We start from the raw sequence: 13,802 nt of genomic DNA on the forward strand, positions 1-13,802 counted from the left end.
GTTTTAATATTGTAACACAACATGTAAAGGATGAATCTGGAAGAAGAGAGCATTATGATGAAGTTCTTGCTAAGTGTGAAGAAGAGATTAAACTGCTGGAGAAACTGATGAGAGAACCTGACGGTAGAACAAAAGCTGCAGCTACAGTTTCTGATGAAGAAGATGTGTCTCAAGTAGGCATGGAGACAGGAAGATGCAATAATTTGTTTGCAGGTTCATTAAACAACATGAATGAGTATGAGTATGTGATCAAAGAGATTGAGCAGAGATTGTTTGAAGATGGTAAAGAGGCAGTAGGAATCAAACAATTTCAAAGTAAAGATAACCAACAACAGGTTAAAGGAGGAGGAGTTCACTACAGTGGACAAGAGAAGGAAGGCATCATTAGAACAGATGGTATGGAAGAGAGACTAATGGACAGTCTCATGAATTCTGCTGAGAATTCGAATCAGCATACTGATATGCTAACAAAGGAAGAGGAAATAGAGCAACAAACTGAAATGTTTCCAAAGAAGGAAGAGGCACCAAGGCCTCATGTTTTTAATTTAAACAAGTGTTTTGTGAATGCAGGTTTTGTTGCAATCGCTGAAGGAGATTTGGCACAGGTGAGTAGCCAAGTAAAGATGAGAGAAGAAGACTTCATGGAAGAATTCAATCCATGGAACAAAGATGTTAAATTGCTAGAGAAAATGCTGAACAATCATGATTCAATCATGAAAGAGGGTAAGGATAATAGGGAGGTAGCAAAAATGGCAGCAAGTAAAGCAAGAGCAAGTAAACCAAAGAATGAAGCAAGTAAAAGGAAAGTCAGCATAGAAGACAGCAACAGTAACCTGAAATAAAGAGAAGAAGACAGAAGTAAGAAGCAGAAGATGGACCAGCCCAAAGATAAGCTGGACATAGAAATTGAAGAAATATGGCAGCATATGATGAAGCAATTCAAATGGAGGAAAATGATAACAACAGCAATAAAGTTTTATCAGAAGTTGAACCTAATTGACAGGAAGAAGAAAATGGAGCAAAAGACAGCAGAAGTGCAGCGGCAGCAAAGGAATAAAGCATCTGGACAGTTACAGAACAAAGTGTGGGATCCAGGAAGACCAAGACCAGAAGACACATGATCAGGAGATCATGAATATTTTCTACTTTGGGAGTCTGATGCAGGAGCATTCAACCCAAGGAAAATCATTGTAAATAGTAGACATAGGGGGTCATGCATTTTAGGAAATAGTTTTCCTAAGTATCAAGTTAAGGCAATATTTAGGCCTTTAAGTGTGATTTAATTAGATAATGGGAGAATATGTAAATGCTCTCAAAAATAAATAAATGAGAACATGAGTGGTAGAAGTCAAATCCAACTCTTAAACAGTTCCATGATTCTAGGAACAAGAGAGAGCTTTTAGGCATTAAATGGGAAGCTGATAAGAAGAATTTTCTGTTTTAAAATAGAGGAAAAGATGGAATGGATAAAGTCTCAAGGAGACTTATCTTCCACATATGTATGCATGCAGAGAGATTTAGAGCTTTTGTTAGAGGGGTGATCGGATCCTCCAATGATCCAATCCAATGCATTCTTATAAATAAGTGAACCTGCAAATTCAATAGGAGGAGGCCACTAATAGGAAATCAGACTTGTGTGTGTGTGTGTGTGTGCGAGACCAAAGAGTCTCGAATGTAATCATTGCTTTTTATATTAATATAGGTAGAGTTATTTCCTAACTGTGTCAGAATATTAAAGTATTCCATGTATGAGTTTACTATGAATTCGTAGGTTCTGCAACAGGTTGTAGGCAGAATTCTGAAGGACGCAGAGGGACGGATTGATTCAGAGGAATCACAATGGATTTTGAATCCAAGTGAAGAGACAGAGGAAGCTCTAGAGGAATGGCATAGCAAGGATGTGCTTAAGAGTTAAGCTCAGAGAAGTTGATCTGTGGAAGGCGGAGTTCTGAAGAACAAGCAGAGAAAGAGAAGCACGATTCAGAAGAATCAAAAGGGGCCATCGAGTCCAATTGGAGCATCAGAGCGGAGCTCTGAAGAGAAGGAGTGAAGTTAAGCCCTAGCAAGAATGAGTTGAGCAGTAGAAGAGTGGAAAGTAGAACCTTTGAAGAAGCCGAACTACAAAGAAGAAACTGAAGAAAATGCCGAAAAACTAAGTACAGATTGTTGAGTGGAAAAGTGAAGGATGGATGCTCAGCAGCCGTTGGATCATTAATATCAACGACTGAGATTAAATCGCAGAGGTAGAAAGCCTTTTAAAGTCTTCGGAGCGAGTCATTGAGTTATAGCGATGAGCGATTACCGATGAAATGAGGACCATTGGATCAAGATCCAGATCGACGATCCATATCTAATCGCAAATCGTATATCGAAGTCAGCAAAGGACTGGCGATAGTGGATTAAGTAAGGGACGATCACCGATAGCGATAAAGCGAATCGGAGGTATCAGGATATCGAAATCGTCGTATGGATAAGACTTGCAATAATACAAAGGGTTGATGGGTAGTAGACCCGACGCATTTATAGACGTGGGTTCAATGGATTTGAAGTCCGATATATATGTTTTGGGGTGTTTTCCTTTGTAAACAGGATAGTGAAGAATAAAGCGCCGATAGTGTATTTCCCGGGTTTGTAGGGAAATCGCATATCAGGAAATGGAAAGCATATATATATGTATGGCCGTGGAATATAATCAATAGCCATTGCGATGAGGTTTAGCCTTGAAATCTGCGCCGAAGCTGTACGTAAAGCGGAAAAGAGTATATTTGCATAAGTTTCCTTTGTAAAGGTATTTACGCATATAGAATGGTTTTATGTGTTAAATATGTATTAGCCAAAGGTTGAGAGGACTAATTATATATATATGTCTAACGATGGAGGGATATGAAGAAAAGGCTTCGTTAAGTCTCATATGAAGGTTATAAGAGTGGATAGAGTTCCGATAGGAGATAATGGCGGGGTGATTGGGTTCTAATTCAAAGGAACTGGTGGTGAAGGGCCTTAACCATATATAAATATGAAGTTTGACTCCTTTGTGAGTCTATTTCCTGGGACAGTTGTGTTAGGCACTCTTATGAAATCTGTGGGTATGGGTGCGGGTGTAGCCCTGCACCAACCAACTCCAACTATCATGGGGTTGAATTTGAGCAATGAAGATTGCAGCAGCAATGTCAATTCGACATTATACAAAAGTATGAGAGGTAGTTTGATGTATTTAACCGCCACTAGGCCGGATATAATGTATGCAGTGAGTTTGGTGTCGAGGTTCATGGAGACACCCAAGGAAACACATTGGAAAGCAACGAAAAGGATTTTAAGGTATGTCAATGGGACAAAATAGTATGGCATTTTGTACACCACAATAGATGATTTCAGGCTCGTTGGTTACACTGACAGTGATTGGTCAGGAAGTGTTGATGACAGAAAGAGCACATCAAGATATGTTTTTCATTTGGGCTCTGGAGCCATTTCATGGGCCTCCAAGAAGCAACCAATAGTGTCGCTGTCAACAACAGAAGTTGAATATGTCGCCGCAACAGCAGCAACGTGTTAGGAAATTTGGATGAGAATGTTGAGGGATCTTCGCCATGACCAAGAGGGAACAACAACTATTTTCTGCGACAACACATCATCAATTGCATTATCAAAGAATTATGTTTTTCACAAGAGGACCAAGCATATTGATGCTAAATATAATTTTATCAGAGAGTTCATTAACAATGATGAAAGTGTGTTGCAGCACTGCATGTCATAGGAACAATTTGCTGATATTTTCACAAAGCCATTGGCACGTGAAAGTTTTGTTTATCTCAGAGATTGTTTGGGAATTGTCAATAGTGGCAGTTGTGATTAAGGGGGAGTGTTGGAAATAATAATCCCAACCACCACCTTAAACACACTGAAAAACACCATGCTTGCCCAGTCAACTACTACACGATTGCGATTTTGTTTGCAAGCGAAAGGACTGAAGTCAAAGCAGAAGTACAACGCTGACCATTCCGCAACACAACAGAGAGTTTAAGGCATTTAATAAATTTTGGTAAATAGATATGGGCAAATATTTACTCTATGATTGTTATCCACACTCCACAACACCTGCAAGATCTGAAAACGAATTACTATGTAAAATCCCCCATGTTGCGTATTAATTATTTTCTCTGTCATGTATTAATGTCAAATTTCTATGTTGAGATAAATATGGATGTAAAAGTCATTTGTAATGTTGGGCAAGTTAGAGAGTGAGAGTTTGTGAGGTAGTGAGGAGAAAATCGTGGAGGAAATATTGGTGGGCACATGAAAACCAGTTTTACAGACATTTACTCCACAACCCCAGTGATGTGTAAATCACAGTAAGTCTTTTGTATTTTCACTTGGAGCTGCAGCCTCCATTTATCACACGAATGTATTTTCCTATGTTTTATATTATAATCAAGAGTATGTTATGTTGCGATGTGGTCTTAAACATTCATGAGTAAATTTATTGCAACCCTTTTTGCTTTTACTCTGTTTTGTCGTGAGTTATTTCCTATGTTTTATTAGTCTTATGTGTAGTTGCGATTTCCATGCCGCAACATAAGACTTACCTCAACACAACTGAATTCTCATAAGATTTTTCTTGCCGCAACTGAATTCTGAGTGAGACTCCTCTCCTCTACCCCTGCAAATTTTTTTCTAACAGACATTCCATTCCAGACTGTGGCATGGAAGGATGCACTTGTTAGAGGGTGGCACACAAATCTCATTTCCTTCATGTAACTACATTGATCAAGCACTACATGGGTGACAACTCCTTGGAAGACCTATCTTTACAAACAATTTGATGGATTTCTATATAGTATCTTACAATCAGAGAGCAAATTAAACTAGTGAAAAAGGGTGTAAATTGAAACATTTATGCATAATGGAGGTTATGACATGATAAACACATGGTGGTAGATAGTTTTAGTGGAAATTTGTGTTTTTTTTAAATTAAACAATGTTCAATAATCTGTAGATTACTTTATAACTATCATTGAGAGTCTTATAGATAATCAAATTACAAATAAAACAAGGCATGCATGGGTTACACGTGCCAATAACGTTATTGCCTGTGTCATTTTTTTCGTGAGGTTCCCACATTTTGTTCCTTCTCCTCTTTCCAAATTTGAAAGAAGAAACCCACAATAGAGGTCGCTTAGGCAAAATTTTCACTGTCATTAGAGGCCACTCAGGAAAAAATTTCAAAGCCCCAAGCATGACCAACACATCAATATATTCTTCCTTTAGTAAAGGCCATAAAGCATTGAGTGCAGGGATCAAATTGGGGCCATCAAAAAGCGAAGGACATGAAGCACCCAACGCGGAGATCAGATTAGGGACATCAAAAATTGAACTGCCCTCTCAAGATATCAGTAGTGAGACCAAGCTTACAAAACCAGTACGGTGAGTAAGGTTATAGAACCAAAAGCCAAGCAAGAAAGACTTAGTTCATTTCCTTGCAATTTTCCTTCGTTAGCACACGTTAATCTGAAAATTATGCAAGGTGATTTGTGGGATTTTATGTGGTTGCACGCCCTATAGTATTTTTTTTTCAATTGTGGTTCACGGTGACAAGCACCCAACGCAGGGATTAGATTAGGGCCATAAAAAATTGAACTGTCCTCTCAAGATATCAATAGAGAGACCAAGATTACAGAACCAGTACGGTGAGCAAGGTTATATAAACAAAAGCCAAGAAAGAAAGACTTAGTTCATTTCCTTGCAATTTTCCTTCGTTAGCACGTGTTAATATGAAAATTATGCAAGGTGATTTGTGGGATTTTATGTGGTGGCAAGCCCTATAGTATTTTTTTTTTTTCAATTGTGATTCAGGGTGACTGAGTGACCGCTACATCCATAGGCATATCCATGCAATTTTCCTTCGTTAGCACACGTTAATATGAAAATTATGCAAGGTGATTTGTGGGATTTTATGTGGTTGCAGGCCTTGTAGTTTTTTTTTTTCAATTGTGGTTCACGGTGACTGAGTGGCCGCTTCATCCATAGGCATATCCACCCAAAGGGGACTACCTGACAACCTAATATGTCAAGCCTAACCCCAAGGGCGGCGAGGAGATTTGACTTCGTGACCTCCAAATTAGCAAGGTACTTAGCAACGAGAACTTGACCAACTGAGTTATCTCTTGAGACTTGCTGTCCTTATAAGGTATCCTAATACTAATCATATTTATACATGAGAAAACCTAGGAAAAATGGTCATAAACAAAACCGCAAGCCTATATTTACTTTCATGAGCAAAAGTTATATACATGAGAAAACCTAGGAAAAATGGTCATAAACAAAACCGCAAGCCTATTTACTTTCATGACCAAAAGTTATTTCAATCATCTGTAAGAAGGCTATTGTTGGTACAACTATAAGCAAAAAGCACTCAAGAATAACCTCTTTATTAGCTAATTATCTCCTCAACGTTCTACATCATATTGTCCAAAGTTCTATATTTAGTGTGTTAATAAATATCAACCATCAAATTAACACATAGTGGAAGCAAACTTGATTCATTATAACGAAATCTGAAAAATCAACTATCAAATAGACACATATTGGGATCGAATAGGTAGTCAAACATCAACACAACCTTTATATATATATATATATATATATATATATATATATATATAAATTAAATTAAATCATAGCCCAAAATAATAATACTAAGTAAAAAATAAAATAAAATAAAATTAAAACATTGAAAAAACAAAAATGAAAAAAAAAATCAAATATAAAAATTTTATAATAAAAAAACAAAAAATAATAAATATTTCAAAAAATAATGAAAAATAACCTATAAAGTAATAAAAATTCAAACCAAAAAATAATAAATATTTCAAAAAATAATGAAAAATAACCTATAAAGTAATAAAAATTCAAACATAGGAAAAAAATAAAATTAAAAATGATAAAAAATTAAAAAATATATATATTATAAAAATAAAATAAATAAAAATTATATATATATATATATATATATATATATATATAATTAATTTTTTATAAAATAGGTCATAGGAAATAACTAAGAATCACAAAAATCTCTTAAAATATCATCAACTTTGTGATGGACGACATCAATGATAAAATAAATTTTTGGTCAATTGATACAATAAGTTGCAACTACTAATTAGCCCATCAAAATTAAAAGATGTGAAAAATGACATAATTAAAAAAAATTTACTTTTAATGTACTTAGCTATGTGCATTTAAATGTTTTAATGCACTTAGCTCTATGCATTTAAATGTAAAAATATTAAGTATATCTAATATTTCACATTCCATTGACAAACGTATAATTTCCACTCAAGCATTAAAGACAAAACAAATAAAAATGTGGAGCGAACTAAAAATACTCTAAAGGAAGCCTCCACATCCTACAACTTAAGACCAATTAATATATCAACAAATCCAAATAAATGATGAATTATAGCATAATAACCTAATGAATAGTTTTGGCCTGTTTTCCACGTAACTTAAAACAATGTCAAACTTTGACATAGATAAGATTTATACGGCAATTTGTTTTACCATATATTATTTCCTAGACTACCACTGAGCTTTAAAGAAAAGGAAAATGAAAAATGTATAAATTAATTTAATGAAACAATTACATTATGAAATAAGTGTTGTAACAATTATATTATGAAATAAGTATTATAGGGTATTTTTTTTGGGTCATGTTAGAAATTATGTTATGAAAAAGATTGTATAAAAAATTATAATTTATATTGATCAATATTAAATTAATAGTGTTTAATGGGTAAATTGAATTTTATTGTCTTATTTTGGGAGGAACTTTAAATTGAGATGTGGAGTGGATAAATTAATTGATTGCTCAAACATAAAAACTTGTATGAATTTTTGTGGGTAGTAACTTCTAGTAAATATTGAAAAAAACATACATAATGGATGGTGGGAATTAACTCTTGGTTAGTATATTTATTTACATCTTATTCCTCCTCATTTTTTATGCAAAGTCTTACTTGTGGGAAGTCACTAATGGTAAATATGTTATTTAGCTGAGTATGAACTATTTTCTTAAGAATAAACATCATTACACAAATATCTAAAAATATATTCATATTTCATTATAGTATGGTACAATGAAATTGTCAAATTAAAATTCAACCAAATTTTTGAAAAATAATCCTTTTAATAATATTAAACAATAAATACTATAAATTATATTGATAAATGCTAAATTAATAATAATAATAATACATAAAACCCTACTTAGTACACAATAATAAATTTGTATACTTATTTATATAAAATAATTAAAATGTGAAATTTGAAAAAATACAATGTTAGAAAATACAAGGTACTGGATTTAAGACCTCTGTGGTTTATTATTTTCGACTTAGTCACCGGAGAATCCACAGTAAGAACTATTTTCTGCCAAAATTTCAAATCCCAACCGGGATCCATCATCAGGACAACTTGAATGCTTGATAGAAGAAGAACTGATTTAGGGTTTAAATAGTAATGGGGAGAGAAAAGATGAAGGTCGGCTCTCAATTTTTTGAAAAACAATTTTTTGATGAGAAGTCGGCTAACTGATTAATTTAATTAATTAATCAATTTAATTAATTTTTTGTTTTAATTAATTAATTAGTATTATAATATTTAGGATTAATGATATTTAGGATTAAGGTAATTAATCTTGTGTGATCGCCGAGCAATTTTTAAAAACAAAACATTAAAAAGGGATATTGGATATTTTTCAAGCTAGGTGTTTGAGGAGGAGGTATGACTATTCAAACAGGGGTTCATTTTATTCAACGATGAATGCAATTACGTAGTCTTTATGGAGCGATAACCGTGATTGATTTAGATGTAAGTATGTATTTATTATCAAGTGTCTTTTAGATGTAAGTATGTATTTATTATCCAGCGAAGTGTAAAGATATATTGAAGGAATAGTGTTGAATGGTTATTTAAGCTATAGAAAAGGTGTAATATAAATGTATTGGTTAGATTTTTGTATAAAGAATAATAATTTCGAAATGTATTCAAAATTTAGTTATATATTTAGAAATTAGGGTCAAAATTTTGAATATAGAAAATTAAAATTTAATTTGGTAAAAAAATAATAAACAGAATCAATGTGCTATACTTGTTTTGATTATCATTTTCTATAATATAGAAATAATTTGAAGATATTTAAAAGTTAATTGAGCAAATCAGCAAGGTGAGGATGTTATATTTTTTCTTTTTTCTTTTTATTAGTTCAATTAGAGTGCAGGAAATATGATAAAATTTATTATGTTTTCTATGGATTGATATAAAGGGGCTTACCAATTTAAAAGTATAAATGGAATTTTACAAATGAAAGTATGTTGCTAAAAAAAAGTTGTTTGTCAAAAGAATATAAATGTTAAATGATAAAATTTTAGCAATAGAAATGTTATTTTAGTAACAAAATTTTGAAGGTAATAAAAGTTTGTTTGTTTTAGACGGTTTGTGAAAAGAAAGGGAATGTTAAATTTTAAGATTAGTTAAATTACATAATGAATTTTCCCTAAAACACACAGATACCCAAGGAGATATATGATTAAATATGTTTTGTAAGAAGATATATTTTATAATATATTGTTAGTTTATAAATAAATGTTAATGAAAGAAAGAAACTAAACCTATCAACATTATCAACCTTTTAACTTATATGTTTATGACATTATCTATTCATCAACACATTTGCATTAGATAGTATCAACTCTATTGGTTCTCCCTACAATCCCTCAGACTTTTAGCTGATAATAATTTCCTCTCATTAAAAAAATATAAGTAAATGTTGTGGGGCACATGATTTTAATTTATTTCAAACCCTCATAATGTTCAAATCATGAAATATTGCATTCTTTTTGTACGTACATTATTTGTTTCGAAGAAATGAAGTAATGCATTTGAACGAGGTTCTCGACCTTATTTGCTGCTCTACATTTTTTTGAAATTGTTTAATGAATTCACTAACAATCTCACATGGTTCACCGAATACAAAAACCTCTACATTCCGCCATTATATAAACATAATGTAAGGATTCCAAGGCTCCCAACTAAATGTAGCCACATCGTTCATTCTTCACCATAGTTCTTGCATTTTTTCTGTTCAGAGATCCCAACAATCTAGAGCTCAGAGGTTCGATACCTCCTAACCAAACATACCCACCTCATTCATTCTTCGCCATATTTCTTGCATTTGTTCTACTCAGAGACACCAAGAAACTCGTTCAGCAGATTTCAACAAGCTAAGCAGCTTGATCTTGATTAACATGCAGAGGAATTTGTTGTCAGGGTTGTTTCCCAGTTTCAGCGGATTATCGAATCTCTAATCGGTGTTTCTTGGGAGCAACGTGTTTGATTTCATACTAGCAGATTTCTTCAACGGGCTTACGAATCTGCAATGGTTCTCGAACAACGATAATAAACTACTGGCGTTGTGATCGATCCCGACAGGGCTTGCGAATGTTGTGGCTGTTAAGCTCCATTAAGTTTTTCCCAACTGCTGCCTACAATTACGGAAGTGAACTGCAATCATTTCCTTAATTTCTGGAAACCAACTGCAATAATTTCCTTAAATTACGGAAGTCAACTGCAGTTGATTACTTTCTTGTTGGGACCTTCTGAAGCGGTCCATTACTCCATCTGGAGTTGTCTACCATGATCTGTGGAACACCTGACACATAGCCAACAAAAGCTTGATGGAAGCTTGGCTATATATGTTTCTGTTTGGTCCCCAAGCTAGCATCTCAATCCCCTTCAGTTTTACACCATCAAGTTGAGAGAGCAGAGCTTGGAAGTACCTTCAGATTTTCTGTATTCTTTTCTTTCTGCTTGCGTGAAGATTGTGTTACGTTATTTTTACCGTTGTTGCTTTCAGCTATTTTATGCTGCCATAGTTGGAAGCTCTACAAATTCTGCGTTGAAAGCTCTGCCTTTAGATTAGTTGCAGTTGTAGGTTTATATGCGTTTCATACTGAGATGTGTTAATGCGTTGACCATTGAATGGTGTGGCTGTTGCAATTTACTGTTATACAACCTTTGCGTTGAAACTTGTTTTGGAGATCTACATAGAAAGGAAATCCATGTGGATAGCGCCTGTTCATATGAATTTTGTTTTACATATATGATCCACCCATTCATCCATACATTCACGCGTGTGATTTAACCTTGAAGGCCATTCCTTGTTACAACACATCAGAGTAGTGCAGCGGAGGAATAATTAGAGACGTGTTGCTGCGAATCCACCAATAGCCGTGGAGCGTAGTGTTGAGATTGTGCAGCCTAAAATAACGTGTTTCTGCATCCATTGTCGTGAGCACTGGTTATCTATAAGAGGAAGGGACTGTTTCAAACTTCGCAGAAAGTTTGGTTTGCAGCAAGAGTAGCATCAATGGGCAGAGGTATTTTTCTTGGGCATTAGAGTTTTATTTTTATAGATTCTTTTAAGTATTGAATTCTGCATATTAAAGAATCGTATCTTTATGCTCTCATATGGTATCAGAGCCCAGTTTTATCTCTGCCTTGGTGTGTGTAAATTTATAACCGTGCTCATATTTAATTTGCGTGAAGCAGTGCTTTAATTTTAATTTTATTTATCTTGTGAGGATTTATTACCATCATTTACAGTGATGCTGACATTTATGGCGGTTTTTACAAGAAACAGTTATATGGAGTTTATTAAAAATGTCATTTTGACTTATTCCTTTCACGAAACATTATTTTTACTCTGGTTAAGATTTGTTTATAATCTTATAAGTGAATTTTAAGTGCTTTGTGTGAGTGTTTCCGTTTTCCATTTTTTTTAATTGCTTCATATTAAACTGTGTATACGCCATTTCACGTAGCATGAAATATGCAGTATTGTGTATAGTTTTGTTTATGCTATTTATGTAAGAAATAATGTCTAGTGATCCATATAATTTTCATTAATTAGAGAATAGCCACAACGTCTTTAATTAAATAAAATTATATATTATGATTGGTTAGGATCACATCAAGATTATTTAGACATTAAATTGTAATTAATTATACTAAATATAATATATTTTATCCCACAGGAATTTTTATTATATTTATGTAATTAATTAGGATAAAATATTCATAACTTACCCACAAGAATTATGAATCAATAGTTTTATAATAAAGTTCAAAACTAAGATAGAATTTATATCAAATTATAATCATAATATACTCTTAGAATTATGAATTAAGTAAATAATTTGATAAATTCTATCATAAAGAATAATTGAATCTGCTTGAATTAGAAATTTGGCCCACATGCAATTTTTATGTCATTAGATTCAATTTTAAGCATGGTTTACATTAGTAAAACATGAAATTTTATTTAGGCCTCAATTTTAACATAAGCATGTAATCTTTAATTTTGATGCATTTGTACAACCTGCAAATTTCTCTGAAATTCATTGTGATATCCCTGAACTTAAGGGAGATAACTATAAGGTCTGGAAGGAAAGGATTCTCCTTCATTTGGGGTGGATGGACATAGACTATGCTATTAGGAAAGATGAACCACCAACACTCATTAATACTAGCACTGCAGCGGACATCACGCTGTATGAACGATGGGAGAGATATAATCACCTAAGCATGATGTTCATTAAGACTAAAATTTCAACTGGTATTCATGGTTCCGTTGATCAGCATGAAAAGGTCTGAGACTTGCTGAAAGCCATTGATGATCAACTCGTCACTTTAGACAAGGCACTAGCAAGCATCCTAATCATGAAGTTCTCATCCTTAAGGCTCACCAGTGTGAAAGGTGTGCGCGAGCACATCATGCAGATGAGGGACACTGTGGCTCAATTGAAGAAACTCGAGGTTGAAATATCGGAGTCCTTCTTGGTGCACTACATCCTGAACACCCTTCCGCACCAATATGGACCTTTCAAAATCTCATACAACACACATAAGGATAAATGGTCAATTAATGAACTCATGACTATGTGTGTTCAAGAGGAAGAAATATTGATTATGGAACTGGGAGAAAGTGCAATGCTGGCAATGCGTGGAAAGGGAAAATCTCAAGCCAATCGGAAAGGGAAAGGTAAAGTACCTCCCCACACCGATATCAAGAAGGATTCCAAGTGTTTCTTCTGTAAAAAGAAGGGACACATGAAGAAGGAATGCGCCAAATTTCAGAAATGGCTTGCGAACAAAGGTAATCCAATCTCGTTTGTTTGTTATGAATTTAATATGGTTAATGTTAATATTAACACATAGTGGATTGATTCTGGATCAACAATTCACATTTCGAATTCCTTGCAGGGTTTGCAAAACCTAAGGAAGCCAGTGGGAAGTGAGCAAAACATCTTATCAGGAAACAAGATGGGCTCGCATGTGGAAGCTATAGGAACATGTTATTTAACTTTAAGTAGTGGCTTTGTTTTAGAATTAGAAAAGACCTTTTATGTTCCAAGTTTTTCTAGAAACTTGATTTCAGTTTCAAGGCTTGTACCTTTGGGATATTCCTTTAACTTTTCAGAAAAATCCTTCAGTCTATTTTATAAATTTGATTATGTTGGGAATGGTATTTTTTCTAATGGTCTTTACTGCATTAATTTACAAAACAATGTCACTTATGATTCAATGCATGTTCACACTGGCACTAAAAAATGTGTTATTAATGAAGATTCCTCTAAATTATGGCACCGGAGACTAGGTCATATCTCCATAGAAAGAATTAAAAGATTGGTAAATGAAGGGGTACTTAATACTCTGGATTTTACGGATTTTGAGACTTGTGTGGA

This window comes from Pinus tabuliformis, chromosome 7 (assembly GCF_031772625.1).
Source record: "Pinus tabuliformis cultivar Carrire ecotype Pingquan chromosome 7, CPIR1, whole genome shotgun sequence".
Taxonomy (NCBI): domain Eukaryota; kingdom Viridiplantae; phylum Streptophyta; class Pinopsida; order Pinales; family Pinaceae; genus Pinus; species Pinus tabuliformis.